The sequence below is a fragment of the Adiantum capillus-veneris genome, chromosome 4 (genome assembly GCF_014529385.1).
Source record: "Adiantum capillus-veneris isolate H3 chromosome 4, ASM1452938v2, whole genome shotgun sequence".
Classification (NCBI taxonomy): Eukaryota; Viridiplantae; Streptophyta; class Polypodiopsida; order Polypodiales; family Pteridaceae; genus Adiantum; species Adiantum capillus-veneris.
This window is the reverse complement of record NC_140934.1, coordinates 92,476,473-92,496,639: the sequence shown is the minus strand read 5'-3', so window position 1 is coordinate 92,496,639 and position 20,167 is coordinate 92,476,473.

Below are 20,167 nucleotides of genomic sequence, written 5' to 3'. Positions count from 1 at the left end.
GATGTGTAGAATTGTGCAGAGGTCCCACCATGATGCAATGTGATGTTGATGCTCTGTTATTGCAATGTAATGTTGATGCTATGATGCTATGAAATTTTTGGATTGTTCGTTTTCATGTCGTCGTAATGCCGAAATTTTCCAGATTTGGTGGCGTATGAATTTGACAAGTTCAATTGCTAATTGGTGATTGTAGATTGCTAATTGTGTACCTAATTGATCTAATTGCATGCTTGAATGGTCAATTGCAAGTGTGTGTGCATTCTAATTGAGTGTGTGTATGCCTAATTTTAGGTGTGTGTGCACTATTTTGCCCTTGATTGTGCACCTAAAAATCAATGTGTGCTTAATGATTTTTCAATTGTGATGATTTATTTGTGTTTCCATAATGCCCAACTAGAGATTTGTCAAATCACATTGCAATTTCAACAAGATTAACCCTTTTGTGTGCGCACCTAAAGATTGGTAAAAACTGCCAATTATTAGTGTGTGTGTGTGTGTGTGTGTGTATGTGCCTAAAAAATGATTAATTCAATTTTTGATTGCATATTTGATGTGTGTAATGGTTAATTGCTACGTTTTTGAGCTCAAAACAGTGATTTACACACTTCAATTGCGTCAAATTTTGACCTAATTTTGTCGCTAATTTTATCGATTTAATTGCCTAGTTTGGATTTTGTTGATGAAATTATTTGGCAAATGAATTGATGTGCTTTTTGTGATTTATTTGGCTGCACTAATCCCCAATGTGTGGAGAATTTTCACAAATTTTTTGAGTATTTTTTGGATAATTTTTATAATTTTTTGGCATTATTTTGTAAATTTTTGCTTAAATCCATAAAAATTTGATATCTTGCAATCTTTACAAGCTGTTTTGAATGCGTGTTTACGGCTTGATTTCGAGCGCATTTGGGCTTTATTTTGCCAAATTTAGAGCATTTTACTATTTCCGGGGATCGGGTTGACGATTTTATCGAATTTGGCATTTTCGATAAAATCTGCTATTTTTGGTGTGCTTTTGCGTGTTGATAGTGTTTGGTTGTGATTGCCGATAATTTTCTAAGGTTTATAGAATTTTTCGAGGATTTTTTGGTTTTTTTTGCCGAATTTTGGGATTTTCGGATGATTTTTGGAGTTTCGACTAATTTTTGGCCTATTTTTGGCATTTTTGGATGATTGAAAAAAAAAATTAAAAAAACAATTTTCGAACTCGACATCTTGCCTTGCGATGGATAAAACCTTCGACTAGATCTTTACGGTCTTTTGCGATAGTTTCCGTTGACATTAAAATTCTCTTCTTCTTCTTCCCTCTCCGTGTGAACCCACCGCAACACACAATCTTCTCTCTCTCTTCTCTTACTCTCTCTCTCCTTCCCCTGCCAAAAGTCCGCTCATTAACTTTCTCTCTCCTCCCCAAAGGTCCGATTATTTACGTTCTCCCACCTCCCTCTCTCACTAAAAGCCTGATTATTTACGTTCTCTCACCTCCCCCTCTCACTCTCTCTCTAACTCCCTTCTAACTCTCTCTCTCTCTCCCCGCTGCCCACTCTCACTCTCTCTCCGCGTGCCCAGCACACTGCTAGCCGGACCTTGCGCGTTGTCGGACCCTCACTTTTGCGTAACCCCACACACTCCCACTTCCCCGGCTGTCCGTATTGCCCACTGACAGGCCCTGTTGCGTGCCTCTCCTGTGTCGGTGTCGTGTGCCTCTCGAGTCTCAACCGCTCTCTCCCCCGCTTTGTCGTGCAGTCCACGCGCACGTACACACACCCAGTTGTCGCAGGCCCTGGCTCCCCACTGCCACGATTGTCACGCGCTGCTATCCCTTTCCCTTGTCTTATTCTCACCCCCCCCCCCCCCCCCCCCCACACACACACACACACACTCCCACTTTCTCTCTCTCACTCTCTGTTGCGTGCTGCCAGGTGAACCCCACCAAGGTGATGCCCTCTACTCTCTCTTTACTCTCTCGTGCCTGCGCACCACAGGTTGTTGCAGCCCGCTGCCCCGCCTCTTCCCTACTGTCCACGCGCCCTCAACACCGTCAGGCCCGGAAGTCAACGGCAGACATCAACGCCCCCATGAGTGCTGGTCCACGCCTAGAGAATTCCACCCACTGCAGGTAAGTCAAGCCAGGTAAATAAAATAATTTAGTTTATTGAAAAAAAAACAAACAACCAAAATCAATAAAAAGGTTTTCAAAAAATTAAAAAAAAGGGTTTTAAAAAACTCACATAAAAACCCATTTAAAAATCAAAAAATAAAATAAAGGAATAAAGGGTTTTTTAAATTAAACAAAAAATCTAAAAAACAATTTTAAAAATCATAAAAACAATTAAAAAATCAAAATTCCAATAAAATTTTAGAATAAGATTAAAAAATCACCCAAAAAATTTATAAAAAAGAAAAAAAACTCATAAAAAATCATTAAAAAAGTTTAACTTTTTTTTTAAATAGAAAAAAACATAGAATATTCACTAAAAAACAAATAAACTCATAAAAAAGCAAAAAATACACAGATAATTCACAAAAAATACCAAAAAAATTTCATAAAATTTTCAAAAATAACACAGATAAATCAAAAAATTGTAAAAAAAGTCATTAAAAACTCAAAACAAATCCATAAAAAATCAAAAAGTGGTCAAAAAAATTCTAATAAATCAAAAAATTCATAAAACCTTCAAACAAAATCACAAAAAATAGAAAATTACCCAAAAATTTATTAAAAATCAAAACTTTCTCAAAAAATCATATAAATATCCAAAAAAAGGTAAAAACTCAAAATTTCACAAAAAATTAAGAACAGTAAACAGAAAGTCGTTGAAAGTGCCAGAAGAGTCAGAAAAATCCAGAAAGGGGCAGAAAAGCAAAAAACAAAAGCAAAGCCGGAACAGTCGCACACCGAGCAAACCGCGCAAAAGCGAGCAAGTTGAAAAAACACACGGGCGAGAAAATCACAAACCGCAAAAGCGAACCAGATCAGTCAAAAAAACGATCAAAAAGGCCAACTCAAAGTTGTAAGCAGAAGAAAAAATTCGTGCTCAGTTTTGGAAAGTGCTGCCACAATTCAGCCAAGAAGCCAGAAGTGAACGTGCACGCTATAAATTGACTAGTGCAAGTAGTTGCACTGCAAATTAGCTTCCGATTGGACGAACAGGGACACAAATCACGGTGGATAACAGATTAGGCTATTCAGAGCCTAAATCAATTCTAAAACTTTCAAGCTAGAGTTAATCAACTCTTGTGAGTCTGAAGAGCAGTCAACTGCAAAAGTGCTTTGACACAAGCAGTTTTATCAAACCCGAGTAGGAGAAATTCTGCTAATCAATACCAAAATCTTCTAGTAGACAGTTTTTACAGATCAAACCAACATGGACTCAAATCTAGCAGAGAGTTCCAGTATAGCAGAGCAAGCTCGTAGTAGTGGCAACACATGCACAACTGCAACAAAGCAAATTTAACAGCTATATGGCTACAATGGAGATAAAGTCTTATATGCAGATTTAGAAGCCCATAGATACTTGATGAGCAGTAAAAGCAACACAGGAGCCATGATCCTATTGATCAGAGTAAAGCTAGATTCAGATAACTCCCAGAGGTTCACAGACTTCAGTGGAGCCAGGTATTGCAAGCTCAAAGATGAAGTGCAGATAGAGGTGCAAAAAATCAACCCAAGTGTTTATCCAAAAATTTGCACAAGCCAACAAAACATACAGTTGGTGCATATTCAATCAAGGTCATTATACATGGATTACAGTGGTCAGATCTATAATCGAGAACCAGAATTGCAGATCCAACAGATCAACCAATAGAAGCCAGTCTAATTGGAGAACCGAGTCAAAGACCATACAAAGGTCAAGATGGAGCATTCTACAACTTGATGCTCAGTGTTTTAAAAGAAAATGCCGACAACTTGGCAAGCATAGACACAGAAGCTTCTCAGCTAGAGCTTGACATGACACAGCCGGTTGAAATACCACCAGTCATGGCTTATTGCTCAGATTGTGGACAAAAAAGTGGACCTTTTTCTGAAGATTGTCCAAGAAATCCAGACAACAAGGACACATCAACTGCCAAGCAAGGCACAGAGAAAATTGGAAATGTGAATCTCAATGTGAGGGCATTTAACTCGTCAATTTTAATGCAATCAGATGATTATGCATTATCGTTAGAAGCACCAGTAAACTCAATTCCCTCTATTGCTGACATGATGCTCCCCCAATGTGCACTATGCACCTCCCACCAACTCAACCCAGAGTCCGTTGTAGGGATGTTTTTATCCATTTCACCACCATTGTCAAAGTAGACGAGACTCCACTGCAGCTGCCACTTTAGAGGGGGCTAAACTCCACTTTTTGCACATGTCTTTGTGAGTTTTTTGAGATGAACATGCAATGTACTTTGTGGTGTGTGCCACCATTGTTTGCTTCCAATGAAAAGGCAAGATCACTCTCAATGTTGTAGAACATTGTCTTTGCCACCATTTAACATTGTGCGAACTGCATTCCAGTTGGCTTGAGCTTTGTTCGCCACATGAATCCGTGGAAATCCACTCTCTCACATTCATGACCCTCCATAAATTCATTTATGCACTACCAGAAAACAATTTGTGCTTCCATGTCTTCCTCTTTCATCTCACAAGTTGCAATAGTGAGGAGGTCCTGCATGCTGCAACATAGGACAAGCACATTACTATATACGTTGATGGTTGTTTCTTAAGATATGCCAAACTTTTGGAATATGTTCCTAAGACAACAAACCCTAGATCGTAAACGTGGCATAACATGGTCACCCAATCCGCCACTTGGTGAGTGTGATCAAATTTCACCCAAGCGTGCTAAAGATCTCCAGGTCCACTTCGTCGCATTCGATTAACCAAATCCAATCCAGATGCAAGACCAATTGTAGGCATTTTGAACACAAAGCACCACTCCCCTTCCACTCCTTGCCTGGGGAACCTCCTTTTGTGAAAAAAAACATATGTGCAATCGCTTTTTAGTCGCAACAAGGAGTCCACACCATAGCTCTTCTTTGTTGGTCCATTCCTAGTTGCAGCCACGGATCTTCAAAACCTGTACTTCAGAGTTAAATTACTTTGAAATATTATGTCCAAACAAGAGAAACATGTAAGCATCCTCACCAATTGTCCTCCACCAAGGGACACATTGCCTTAGCAACATTTAGAAATTCTTTCTCACCAAGTACATGGCTAGAGTCCCCCCTCTTGCATCAAAGTTTTTGTCACAATTTCCTTTGCCACACATATTTGTACCTTTCTTGCGCCTGCATGTCTATCCACACTGAAAACTTGTGCAACCATTTCTTTGGTTTTATCAGTGAGCCTTTTTGACGACCCATCCCTCATGTCATGTTGGCGAGTTCCTTGATGTACCATTAATCTGCTCATGCTCTCATCCCTTGGCATGACATAATATACGAAGCAATCACATGTACGCAAACAAATGGGCGGTTGACCACAATATTGGCAAGTAACTTTGCCACCAAGTCCTTTTTGCAAAAGTCGTCCTTGCAAGGTAATTTTAGCATGCTACCATTGAAATGTATTGTGTTTGACTTCCCAAATTAACCAATTTGGGACAACTTTCATTTAGACATCTTAGAGCACCTGTACACTGATTTTTGTGACACACTCCAGGAAATGCGATATTTGAGGTTTGCGGTTTGGTCCAATGGTGTGGATCATACTTATGTTCCATAGCATCCATTGGATGAACCTTTCCTAGGATCGATGGAGACTCAAACACCATGTTACCAATGTACACCTTTGGTATTTCTGACACTTGTTTGATTTCCACTATCTTTGAAATAAGCTTCATCAAAGTGTTGGGCTTTGTCATTGCTTAAAGAAATGACAAAATAATGTTTGTACTCCCTACCTCGATAGTGTTTTACAATGCTTTCTCTCCAAAGTGTTGTTCCTTTCTTGGACTAGTAAGGTCTATGTAGGGAACATCCACCATTGGAGCAGCCAAGCCACTAGAGTTTGAGACTGTGTCATCTTCGACTAGCACCATGAACTTTGTAGAAAGAGACTCATCCACAACATAAAACTCCTTTCCCAAGTGATTGCTTGTTCTCTTCATTGGCAATGTCAACTCTTCACTCTCTCCCAACCATAACAATTGCATGCAAAGCAGAAAAAGTTTGTGGTGCAACATGCTCCTGTAGATATTTAACCCCAAAGATTATCTTCCCATTGGAAAAGGGAAAAGCCCTTTTGAAAGAAGGGAAGACTATAGTGCATGACTTGCATGACATGATAGTAGAGTAGAAAAGATAAGTAGGAGATTGAAAAGATGAGAATAAAAGTGTTTACTTGTGTTTAAAGGGTTTAAGAGCATTTTATATTGATCTTAGTAAATTATTGATAATATTTAATAATTTTTTAAAATCCATATTAGAATTAATTTTTTTAAATTATATTGCCCAAGGACGGAGTTTGCACGGGCCCACAAACATCAGTATGCACAAGCTGCAACCTGCATGTGGCCCGAACTGAACCATCCTTTGGAAACTTAGAACGGTGCATCTTACCCAGTGTGGGCAAAATTTTACAAATGTTGTTGCAGATTCAAGGGCTATTTCAGATGCAAAACTTTGGCATGCATGTTTTGGTCATCTAAATTTTGTCAGTTTGCTGCGTTTGCAGAAATCTGATATGGTTGCTTCTTTGCCGCCTCTTGAAGCACCTGTCAAACATGTTTGTGAAGGCTGTATTTTGCTTGTCATACAAAGTGAGCTTATACAGCCCACGACACAAAAGACCAGACGCAACAATTTCATCACCAAAACTGAGATCATGAACTGTACATCTGTCATCCACAAATTCGACTACAAGTCAAAGTCTAGCAAGTGCGGATACAGACAAGAGATTCCTTTTTATTCAGGTACATAAAGTGCATCAACAAGTGTGAAAGAACTGCCATTAGCAGCAGTAAGCACAATCTTTCCAACTCCCTGAACTGGATAAGAGGCATTGTTGGCACAAGTGATTGAATTCCCATGAGGGACAGACTCGAGAGAGGTAAACAACTCATGATGTGAGGTAATGTGCTTTGTAGCACCACTGTCGAAATACCACACATGTGAATCTGCAGCAACTGACAAGCATGCATCATGGACAGCAGGATTGTAAGTGCACTCTGCGCTAAAAGTCCATTCTGCATCAACATCAGCATTACAGTCTCCTTTCACAGAAGACTCGACAATGGCTGCATTTGTAGTGGAACCATCATTTGCAGTGGAACCACCCTCTTTCTTCTTAGCCTCTTTGGCCTTCAACTTAGGACACGACTTGATCAAGTGATCATTAGCTTTACAATAATGGCAACGCATCTTCTTTTTGCCCTTATCACCAGAATTTCCAGACAAATTTCTGCTAGCAGAAGCATTAGGAACAGAAGTTTTGCCACTCGCAACAGAACCATAAGAAGTGGTTGCATTGTTGTTACCACCCTTTCTTTGAGAAGCAATAAAATCCTGTTCAACTACACGCTACCTAGTCCGTTTTTTCTGGAAAGTGACTCTTGCAACAGCAATGTGCATAATGCATCAAACTTGACAACTTCAGGATTTCCTTGGGTCATAAGTCTCCAAGTACTAGCAAAAGTCTAGTAAGAATCTGGTAAGGCATCGAGAACAGTCCTGCACAAGGGAACTGTCTGAAATGACTTCAGCTGCAGAAATAAGTTGCTCATTGATATCCTTGACACTAGCAAGGAAAGTGTCCATATCATCTTCCTCATGCATAATCTTCAACTCCAGCTCTTTACGCAGCAAAGCAATTTTAGCCTCATTGCGACTTGCATAAAGACCAGCCAAAATATCCCAAGCCTGTTTTGCAGCTTTTGTTGAACGGATGTGAGGAACAATAGTGCACTTCACAGACAACGCAATCAATGCATGAGCCTGCGCATCCTTAACATCCCAACGAGCTTATTCTACCGTAGGTAAACCAACTCTAACAGTAGTAATCCTTGCAGCAAGACCTGCAACATCCTCAACATCGCCTACATCCTCAGAACCAGGATGTACATCAATGCCCTGCACAATATTCCAGACGCCCTTTGACACAAGAACGTGTTGCATCATATAAGCCCACATAGGGTAATTGTCCCCATCCAACCTGTCCTCAGCAGCAAACATCTTGAACACATCTGTGTTGTTGTTGTCAGCCATGGTGATAGCCGTTTTTCGGCTCTCCGTAATTGCCATGGTGAGTTACCTCACCCTACCAAAACCACCCAAACACTGTGGCTATCCCTACCATTTCACTGTACATAGGCGTGTGTGAGTCAGGGGGCTTTTTCCATATCTTCTTAAAATCCTCAGCTAGCTAGTCACTGGGCTAGTTGAGCCAAAAAAAATAAAAAATAAAAAAATAAAAGTATATTATGGCCTCTTTGTGTGTAAATATTTCATTGTATATATGGCCTAAATATAGGGATTTTTTATACTTATTTTGGTATTTTATTTAAATATTTCTACTTAGGTGTGTGTTTTATTAAACCTATGTACACCTTCTTTCATCCTCTTACACCATAATTATATTTTTTGCCAATATGTACATACTCTAACCTCATATTTTTCCTTTATACAAATCACTCCCACATTTTCACCCTCACCCTCGTGAAAACAAAAAATTGATTTCTACTCATTGGTTACGTTTATTATATTATTTACTTGCATACCTTTTCCTCTTTCACCCAAAATAATTCAAGGAGGGACCATATCATATGATTCCAATATCTTTCCATATCCATAACTCCTCCATATTTTTACTCATTATTCTAACACCATGTGCTCATTGAGCTAAAGTCCATGAAAAGTCCATACACTACTCCCACTATGTATATATTTCTTTATTCACCAATATTCCTCCTCCATGCATGGGTCAAGGGCAACTTGGATGCTTTGTATTATAATATGACAAAGGAGGGGCTCACTCTTGGATGCATTGTACAAATTCAACAAAGGAGGGGGCCACTAAAAGACTTTTGCAGGCATAAAAATAGGCTTTTTGGTGAGAATTTTGGCACCTATCTCCACTCCGAATTTGGAGCGGTGGTCAAAAGAGAAAATGTAGCCCACGCTTTGAATAATCACCTCAAATTTTTTCATGATTTTTGGATCTATCAACAGTGAGCTATGATTTTTTGAGTGGACCCCAATCTGCCCACTTTTCTCACAAGTAGCCCTTAGTCTTCTCTCACCCTTCCACACACCTACTCACTCTTACACATCCCTCCCTCTCCTTCCCTCACTCAAACCTGCAATTTCCATGGCTTCTCCCACCCTCTTCACCATTACCCTTCTCTCTCATCCCTATAGTTCTTTTATGAACCTCTACATACATACACCCTCTCCATGTCTCTCTCTATTGCTTCTATGTTACAATTTCATTTACCTCTCCTAAAAATATCTAAAATTCAGCATCTTAACCATGATAACTTTTGCAAATTGAGGATTTTTCATCAACAAATCCTCTTTTCATCGTGGTGGTCAACCGTGGCGGCGGCGTAAAGAAGCGAAGAAGAAGAAGAAGACCAGTGGTCATTTTTTCCACAATTTACACAAGGGTGAGTTCAAGCTTCACCATCTCAATGATTCTCTTTTAATTCACCCCTCTTCCTTCATCAAATCAACTCATCCTACCCATTGTAAATGTATCACTAACAATTCTAGTGATTATTACCACTAACAACTAACTTCTCTTGTAAAAATGCACCCACACTATCAACATATGGAGTAGGCAACCGCACAAGTAAACCAAATTCACTCACTCCCATGGAAGTTTCTCTCCTTTCACCACATCAATAATTCTCTTACTTGAGCCCACATCCATGTGACTCAAGAGAAAAGAGAGACCCCATTCTCATTTGAAATTCATAAAAATTCATAATCCTTGATCTTTCCTAATAAAATTGATTAGGCTTAATCCTAATCAAGGCTTCTAAAACCTATAAATAGAACCCATTCCTCCTTATAAAAGACATCACTATACCATTGCACACTAGATTGAGCGTACCACACGCCAGTTCTATCTTTGTTGCAAAGAGAGAGTAAGCTTTCTATACACCATCACCTTGGTGCATAGAAAAGCTTGAGCTAGTTTGAGTGAGTGCGAGTAGAAGATATTCTTCCTACCATTGTTGTATCTACCCCAACATCAATGAATTGGTAGTTTTGGGTGCAATTCATGTCCAAAGGCTCACGCTTCTCCTCCAATTTGGCTCGGCAAACTCATTCAGCTTCATAAGGTGACTTGTTTCATTGAAGGTTGTTGTTTTGTTGCTTGTGATTCATTGGCTATTGTTTGGCTACCATTGTAAGAGGGTGGATGGTGAGAGGGCTCCCATAACCCTAAGACAATGTGCTAGTGATGCTATAACCAAATCTTGTCACTTGATTCCGCAAGCTCTAAGTTCCTTTTTGTGCAAAATATAAAGTTGAAGCTAAGTTGTACACCATCTCTCTCTCTCTCTCTCTCTCTCTCTCTCTCTCTCTCTCTCTCTCTCTCTCGTGTTTTAGTGTGTGAGAGTGTTCCATTGGAGAGAGGGTTAGTGTAAATTCCTTGCTTGTTTGTGGGTTGATCTAACGATTCTCCTCTTTTGCGTCCTAGTTCGCTCTTAAACTAGGTGGTGCCCCTTGTGTAGTTGGGATTTGGCTGTGGGTTTGTTGTTTTGGTTTGTGTTGTGTTGTGCCCCAGCCCCATTGAGCAGCACGGGAGCCTTGAAGGGTGTCTAAAGGTTGCTCTTCTTGTTGCCCGCCCCGGACCGCCTCAATTTTGGTGCCCCCACTGAGGAACGGCTTGTGTATGTTTTGTGAGGCTCAACCTTTAGCATAATCAAGTAGCTTGCATGAATCACGAGAATTTGTATGATCCCTTCATTCCCATTGCAAGGCAAAAGGTACACATAATTGTTAGTACTAAGTTGCAATTTCGGCGAGTAATTCGTAGAATTTTAGGTCCTCTTAGGTTGGTAGAGATAAACGCATCAGTAAATCCTTTTATTTTGCCTCTCATTAGGTACGACCTTAGTTTGGACGTCTATATTTTTGTTTTGTTTTAAGAATTAGGTCATGCATAGACCACGGATAATGGCCCAGGAATACAGGTTTTTCCCTTTCATTTCACTCCACACATTAGAGTAAACATTGCAATTAGTAGAAAAATCCATTTTCAACAACGTATGGTATTCATGTTTAGTGTCCAAAGAGTAGGAGAAATTTTCGCTTCACCAAACCCTGTCATTTTACCTCTTATTGATTATCATAGGTCATTTGATGTGAATATTTTTATTTTGTTGTAGAATACATTGCAATTTAGAAAATATTATTGTGTAAATCTTCTAAAGAAAGAAAAAACAAAAACACGTCACTTTGAAATCAATTCAATGGAGAGCCAACGCCAAATGTCTGGATATCCTCTTTTCTTTGGAGAGCCTGGAGAGGATGCAGAATTATTTCTAGCGAATTTCAAGATGTCTTGCCGTATCAAGAGGATAGTAACTGATCAAGAACGTGTAGAAATGTTTGAGGTGGTCCTTAGGAAAGATGCTAGCACTTGGTTTGACTCTTTGCCTGAGGAAGTTAAGGGGAATTACACAGAAGTTTTGAATCGTTTCAAGAAATACTTCTTTGATCCCCAAAACACTCAAAAACTATGGCAAGACATTGTTTCTCATAAGCAAAAAGACTTAGATGACTACTACTTGTACAAACAAGAGTTTCTACGTCTTTGGGCTGTATGGGTGAGAAATCTTGCTAACCTTGGTGATGGTGCATAATTTCTCAAGAAGGAGAGGTTCATAGATGGACTCTTTCCTGACCTTAAGGTAAAAGTTGAGGCGGGTGCACCTGCTACCTTTGACGCAGATGAAACTAGGGCTGCTGAGAAATATAGGAAACTCAAGTGCTTAAGGGGGGAGGTTCCAATAGAAGGTCTTAGACCCAAAGGTAAGTCACAAGCATCAACATCTAGGGAGATTCCTGAGGTAACGGTGGAAGTGATTGAGAAGTTAAATGAATCTTTAAGCAGCCTGTCAATTCACCCTGCACAAGCTGTAGGTCCTAAGGGACAAGCAAACAAGTCAGAAGAGCGAGATCCACCACGACCTAGGAGAGTCTTGCAATGTTGGAATTGCGGAGAGTCTGGACATGGGATGTATAATTGTCCTTGGCCCCGTGGGGAGCCAGGGAGACCTAACTTGAATTACCCAGTGATGAATGCAGGTGATGGAACTAGTCAACAACCACAGCTTCTACAAAGGCCAAACGGAGCAAGAACACCTCCACGAGGAGTGGAAGGAGTTCCGCCTTTGCCAGATCCAAATGTGCATGTGGTAGAGGTGACAAATTCCAATGAGGTCGACATGGAAGCAAATGGCATTAAGCGTGGCCGTGGAAAAGGTAAAGAGAAAGAAGGAGTCATGTCACAAAGTGACCATGGACGAGAAAAGAAGGCAAAGGAGACCAAGGAAACAAAAAGGACTCGACGTCTTATCAACCTCCAAGACTTCCCTCTTGGACATGGTATGGCTCCGTACAACTTGTTGGAAGACATGAGAGGTAAGGGTCCTGATATCTCATGGCCTCAATTTCTTGCATTATGTCCACAAGTTCGGAGGGATTTAACAAGGGCAGTTAGCACTAGGAGAAAGGTAAAAGAGAGTGTGCCTGTTGTAAAAATTGCACATGCTGAAATGAATGAGGATATTACACCTGTGCTAGATTGTTACATCAAAGGAAGATTGGTTAGGAAAGGTCTAGTGGATGGGGGTGCACAAATTTGCATCATGACAGAGGGACTAATGCAAAAACTAGGCATGCACATCCATGAGACACCTAAAATTAAAGTCAAGATGGCAAACAATAGCAAGGCTAGGTGCATAGGCATTTGTAAAAATGTTTTTGTGGAGGCCTTTGGCATTAAGAAGGCAGTGGATTTCTATGTCATGTCTACCAAAGGAAATGGTTACCCATTTATCCTAGGAAGACCATGGCTAATGAAAATGCGAGCTTTGCAGGATTGGGAGAGTGGAAAATTAATTTGCAGGAACGAAAATCATAAGAAGGTTGTCTTTGACATGAAGGAGCAACGGCAAGAGGAGCTCCATGAAGAATCATCTCAAAGTGAGACGGAAGAAGATTGGATTGTTAACACTTCAGAAGAAGAAAGTAGCGGCAGAATTACTGAAGAGGAGTCTTCCATCGAAGCCATGGGGGTAAGGTTTAAGCCAACCAACCAAGAGACCTCTTGTCAAGGGTTGGAGGAGGTAGGTTCCCAAGAGAACCAAAATGTGGAAGATGAAGGAATGTTAGAAGGTATGTTGTCTACAACACTTACAAAGGATGAAAGAGAGGAGTTCAAAGGTGTGTTAAGGAAATTTCCTAAGATTTTTGCTAAAGACTACACCGATGTGCGTGGAGTAGATGCTGTTCAACACAAAATTGAGTTGAAGCCAGATGCCACGCCTAAGGCTCAGAAGCTACGAAGGTTAGGAGTCATTAAGGAGCAGGCTTTACTCAAGGAGGTAAGAAAGCTTCTAGCAGCAGGTTTCATTTATCCAGTGGAGAATTCAGAGTGGGTCTCTCCCGTTGTTGTCACTCCTAAGAAAAACGGCAAGTGGAGGGTGTGTGTGGATTACCGTCCACTCAATGAGGCAACAAAAAGAGATCACTTTCCCCTCCCATTTCAAGATGAGATACTAAATGAGGTAGCTGGTCATGAGAAGTACACTGTGTGTGATGGCTACTCAGGTTACTTTAAAATAGGTATTGCATTGGAAGATCAATTGAAAACAACCTTTATCACTCCTTGGGTTTGTTATGCTTTTAGAGTCATGATATTTGGTCTGACAAATGCTCCTGCAACATTCCAACGTTTCATGAACATGGTGTTTCAAGCATTATTTGGAAAGTCAATTAGGGTGTTCATTGATGATTTTTGCATTTATAGCTCAAAATCATTGCATCTACAAAGGGTAGAAGAAGGTTTAAAGAAGCTCTATGACATGGGAGGTCAGCTCAACCCTGACAACTGTCACATAGGTGAGGATGAAGTGATCTTGCTTGGTCACAACGTTTCCTATAAAGGCATTGAGGTGGATCCTTTAAAGGCAAAGGCTCTTATTGAGCTCCCATCACCCAAGAATCTCAAAGAGGTCATCTCATTCATTCAAAAGGTGAAGTATATGTCACGCTTTATTCACTTAGCTTCGGAGTCGCTTCATCCTTTGCAAAAGTTGATACAACAAGTAGAATTTGCATGGTCTGATAAGCTTGAAGAGTACTTTTGTAACATTAAAGTCATTTTGTCAGAGCTACCAACACTCATGCATCCTTGTTGGGAGTACACATTCTTTGTTAGCTCTAGTGTTGGGAAGGAAACAATTGGTGCAGTTTTGCTACAACAAGATCCCCACAGTACAAGGATGCGACCCATCTACTTTGCTAGTAGGGTCATGAATGCTTTGGAGAGAGACTACACAGAAGCAGAACTCATGATGCTTTCTCTCATGTTTGCGGTGAGAAAGTTTAGATCCTACTTGCTACCAAAACCTTTTGTAATTCTCACTGCAGAAAATTTGTTTCCTTGGGTGTCATCTCAAATGAATCTTAGCACTAGGATCTCAAAGTGGATTATGGAATTTCAAGAGTTCCAATACTCTTTCAAGGTAGAAGATAGTGTGCGTGCACAATTGGCAGGGATCCTTACTTATAGGGTACATGAGAAGGAGATTAAGGTGCCTGAAGTAAAGACCCTACCATTGCCACCACCTAAAAGTATTCCTAATGCTTTTACCTTGTTCTTTGATGGAGCTTTTTGACGAGCCACAGGGAAAGCAGGGGGAGGGCTAGTGTTGCTCAACCCAAGTGGAGAGGTGGTCATGAAAGAGAAGGTCAATCTACCATGTTCAACTAGCAACAATGAAGCAGAATACGACACACTACTTCGTGGTTTGAAGATGTGTATTGGCCAAGGGATAAAACGTCTCATGGTAAAGGGAGATGCACTTCTCATTGTTAAACAGATTTTAGGCATTTGGGCATGCAAGAATGAAAGCATAAGGACAAAAGTTCATGCCATTCGTAGGATGTTTAATCAGTTTGAAGAAGTGCAACTATATCATATTCCGAGGAAACAAAATGAAGATGCCGATTTACTTGCACAACAAGCAGTTACATGTGTTGAGAGAGAAGTGCAGGTCATCATGGTGGCAGCAGCTGTCAAGCAACCGAGATACCAGGGATTGGAGTCATTGGCTCCCATTAATGGCTACATTTTGGAGGGTGAGTTTCCACAAGACTTCACGAAGGCTCAGAAGAGGAGACTCATGAAGAAGACAAGTTTCTATCTCTTCCTAGAAGGCTCCCTCTATCAAAGAGGGAAGGATCAAGTGTGTAGAAGAGTACCAACTATCGAGGAAATTCCAGCCATTCTAAAAGGTTTGCATGAAGAGACATGTGGTGGTCATTTTGCTCAAGAATCAACTGTGAAGAAGATTTTGCTTGCGGGGTATGTTTGGCCAAGCTTGCATGTGGATGTTCAACATTGGTGTAAAAGCTGTCACAATTGTCAGATAAATGGAAATAGAAGGTTGGTGCATGGCCCGAGGCAAATAGTGCTTGCAAATGGACCCTTTAAAAAGTGGGGCATTGATGCTATGGGTCCTCTGCCTAGGGCAAAAAATGGTAAACTCTACATTCTACTGGCTGTAGACTATATAACTAGGTGGGTGGAAGCTCAAAGTGTGGCAAGAGTGAATGAGAGGACAGTTAGCAAGTTTGTGTACAATCACATTTGTTGCAGATTTGGCACACCTTTGGAGATTGTTTCTGATAATGGTCCAGGGTTTAGGAAGGGCTTGCTCACAGAATTTTGTGAAGAGCTTCACATTCTACATCGTCATAGCACACCATACTACCCACAGGCAAATGGTTTGGTGGAGAAGGCTAATGGTGTGATTGCAGGAATCATTGGAAAGATGGTGCAAAACAAGACAAAATTATGGGATGACTTCTTGGATGGTGCCTTGTGGGCATATCGAACCACATATAGGGAAGCCACGGAGTTCACACCATTTCACTTGGTCTATGGTCAAGAGGCTTTGCACCCTATCGAGCTCAACATTCCAACAATGCGACTTAATGGCAAAGGAGCACAAGATGATCAAGAGGTATGGATGGATCGACTTCTTACGTTAGTGGAGCTTGAGTGGAAAAGAGAAGCAGCATATGAGTGCTACAAGAGGAAAGCCACACAAGCGAAAGAAACGCACGACAAGAAACTGAAGGACAAAGGCATCAAGGAAGGAGAGCTTGTGCTAAGGTATGACAATCGACTTGACATTTGTTTTGATGCCAAGTTTGAAACTAGATGGCAAGGGCCATACATAGTCAAGAAGGCTTTCAATTCTAGTTACTATCAGCTTATAGACTTGAATGGTAAAGAGCACTCCAGGAAGGTAAACGGGTATCGCTTGAAGCCCTATTTGAGTCGCCTTCTACCAAAGAATCTACCAAAGATCTGTCCAAAGGCCGCTGTCTCATGTAAGTATTGTTACATGAAGCATGAGTGTAACTCCAGCCAAAATTCTGAGCGGCCAAACAATGAAGATCTCGTCAAGGACTCTGAAGCACTCTCTGTGGAAAAGATGCTCTATGATGGTACATGAATATACCACATCCTGGGGAAGGGCTAATGATAGCCGTTTTTTGGCTCTCCATAATTGCCATAGTGAGTTACCTCACCCTACCAAAACCACCCAAACACTGTGGCTATCCCTACCATTTCACTGTACATAGGCGTGTGTGAGTTAGGGGGTTTTTTCCATATCTTCTTAAAATCCTCAGCTAGCTAGTCACTGGGCTAGTTGAGCCAAACAAAAAAAAAAAAAAAGTATATTATGGCCTCTTTGTGTGTAAATATTTCATTGTATATATGGCCTAAATATAGGGATTTTTTATAATTATTTTGGTATTTTATTTAAATATTTCTACTTAGGTGTGTGTTTTATTAAACCTATGTACACCTTCTTTCATCCTCTTACACCATAATTATATTTTTTGCCAATATGTACATACTCTAACCTCATATTTTTCCTTGAAAACAAAAAATTGATTTCTACTCATTGGTTACGTTTATTATATTATTTACTTGCATACCTTTCCCTCTTTCACCCAAAATAATTCAAGGAGGGACCATATCATATGATTCCAATATCTTTCCATATCCATAACTCCTCCATATTTTTATTATTATTTTTACTCATTATTTTAACACCATGTGCTCATTGAGCTAAAGTCCATGAATAGTCCATACACTATTCCCACCATGTATATATTTCTTTATTCACCAATATTCCTCCTCCATGCATGGGTCAAGGGCAACTTGGATTCTTTGTATTATAATATGACAAAGGAGGGGCTCACTCTTGAATGCATTGTACAAATTCAACAAAGGAGGGGGCCACTAAAAGACTTTTGCAGGCATAAAAATAGGCTTTTTGGTGAGAATTTTGGCACCTATCTCCACTCCGAATTTGGAGCGGTGGTCAAAAGAGAAAATGTAGCCCACGCTTTGAATAATCACCTCAAATTTTTTCATGATTTTTGGATTTATCAATAGTGAGCTATGAGTTTTTGAGTGGACCCCAGTCTGCCCACTTTTCTCACAAGTAGCCCTTAGTGTTCTCTCACCCTTCCACACACCTACTCACTCTTACACATCCCTCCCTCTCCTTCCCTCACTCAAACCTGCAATTTCCATGGCTTCTCCCACCCTCTTCACCATTACCCTTCTCTCTCATCCCTATAGTTCTTTTATGAACCTCTACATACATACGCCCTCTCCATGTCTCTCTCTATTGCTTCTATGTTACAATTTCATTTACCTCTCCTAAAAATATCTAAAATTCAGCATCTTAACCATGATAACTTTTGCAAATTGAGGATTTTTCATCAACAAATCCTCTTTTCATCGTGGTGGTCAACTGTGGCGGCGGCGTAAAGAAGCGAAGAAGAAGAAGAAGACCAGCGGTCATTTTTTCCACAATCTATACAAGGGTGAGTTCAAGCTTCACCATTTCAATGATTCTCTTTTAATTCACCCCTCTTCCTTCATCAAATCAACTCATCCTACCCATTGTAAATGTATCACTAACAATTCTAGTGATTATTACCACTAACAACTAACTTCTCTTGTAAAAATGCACCCACACTATCAACATATGGAGTAGGCAACCGCACAAGTAAACCAAATTCACTCACTCCCATGGAAGTTTCTCTCCTTTCACCACATCAATAATTCTCTTACTTGAGCCCACATCCATGTGACTCAAGAGAAAAGAGAGACCCCATTCTCATTTGAAATTCATAAAAATTCATAATCCTTGATCTTTCCTAATAAAATTGATTAGGCTTAATCCTAATCAAGGATTCTAAAACCTATAAATAGAACCCATTCCTCCTTGTAAAAGACATCACTATACCATTGCACACTAGATTGAGCGTACCACACGCCAGTTCTATCTTTGTTGTAAAGAGAGAGTAAGCTTTCTATACACCATCACCTTGGTGCATAGAAAAGCTTGAGCTAGTTTGAGTGAGTGCGAGTAGAAGATATTCTTCCTACCATTGTTGTATCTACCCCAACATCAATGAATTGGTAGTTTTGGGTGCAATTCATGTCCAAAGGCTCACGCTTCTCCTCCAATTTGGCTCGGCAAACTCATTCAGCTTCATAAGGTGACTTGTTTCATTGAAGGTTGTTGTTTTGTTGCTTGTGATTCATTGGCTATTGTTTGGCTACCATTGTAAGAGGGTGGATGGTGAGAGGGCTCCCATAACCCTAAGACAATGTGCTAGTGATGCTATAACCAAATCTTGTCACTTGATTCCGCAAGCTCTAAGTTCCTTTTTGTGCAAAATATAAAGTTGAAGCTAAGTTGTACACCATCTCTCTCTCTCTCTCTCTCTCTCTCTCTCTCTCTCTCTCTCTCTCTCTCTCTCTCTCTCTCTCTCTCTCTCTCTCTCTCTCTCGTGTTTTAGTGTGTGAGAGTATTCCATTGGTGTTAGGGTTAGTGTAAATCCCTTGCTTGTTTGTGGGTTGCTCTAACGATTCTCCTCTTTTGCGTCCTAGTTCGCTCTTAAACTAGGTGGTGCCCCTTGTGTAGTTGGGATTTGGCTGTGGGTTTGTTGTTTTGGTTTGTGTTGTGTTGTGCCCCAGCCCCATTGAGCAGCACGGGAGCCTTGAAGGGTGTCTAGAGGTTGCTCTTCTTGTTGCCTGCCCCGGACCGCCTCAATGGTTAATGCTGCACCTAATGTGAAAACTGCCCGAAAATAGGAGAAACGGAGCAAGAACAACACGTGCTTTATAGCACAAACCGTAGTAAACTATAAGGCACCTGTTATGCAAAAAACGGCACTGACAAAAATTCTGCACAAAATGACGAAATTGCCTGTGCATACCTACCTGTAGTGAAAACGGAGGCCGAAATGACCCCAAATCAAAAATCTGAGCAGACCGAGCTCTAAGAGCCCTCCCAAAGTATTTTTCGACCTACGAATGCTCGCCAAAGCTCACTGAAATCGGAGAAAGTGAGCAGGCGTGTACTGGAGCAGCTGGCGACTAAGCCTGGGAGGACCCAACTTGCTCTGATACCAATTGTTGGAATTAGGGTTGCAGAGAAACACACAAATCTTGGAGAAGATGAAGGAAGCTCAAGGCACACAATAGAGAGTGTATTCCTTGCAATGGAAAGATCGATAGCCCTAGAGTGATGGGCGGATATGCAATGCTCGGGGGGAAAAAACCTCCTAAAGAGGGAAAAAATGTCCTGGCGGTCCTAGTGTGTTCACACACATCACTACCACATGTATATGGTAACATGTTAATGGGCGACTTTTTTTTTTGACGTGCAGATCCTCTAGTAGGTTTCAAGAGACGTGGAGGATTAGATAGAACCAGAGAGAGAGAGAGAGCGAAAAAAATGTCGTGAGCAGAGCGTGTAGGTAGAGAGAGACTTTTGTGTGAGTTACGATCGCAGCACATCAAGTTGGGATGGACAACGATTTAATTTGCGATGTTGCTCACTATGGAGTCCAAGCCCACTCTCCACCCCCCCTCCCCCCCTCTCTCTCTGTG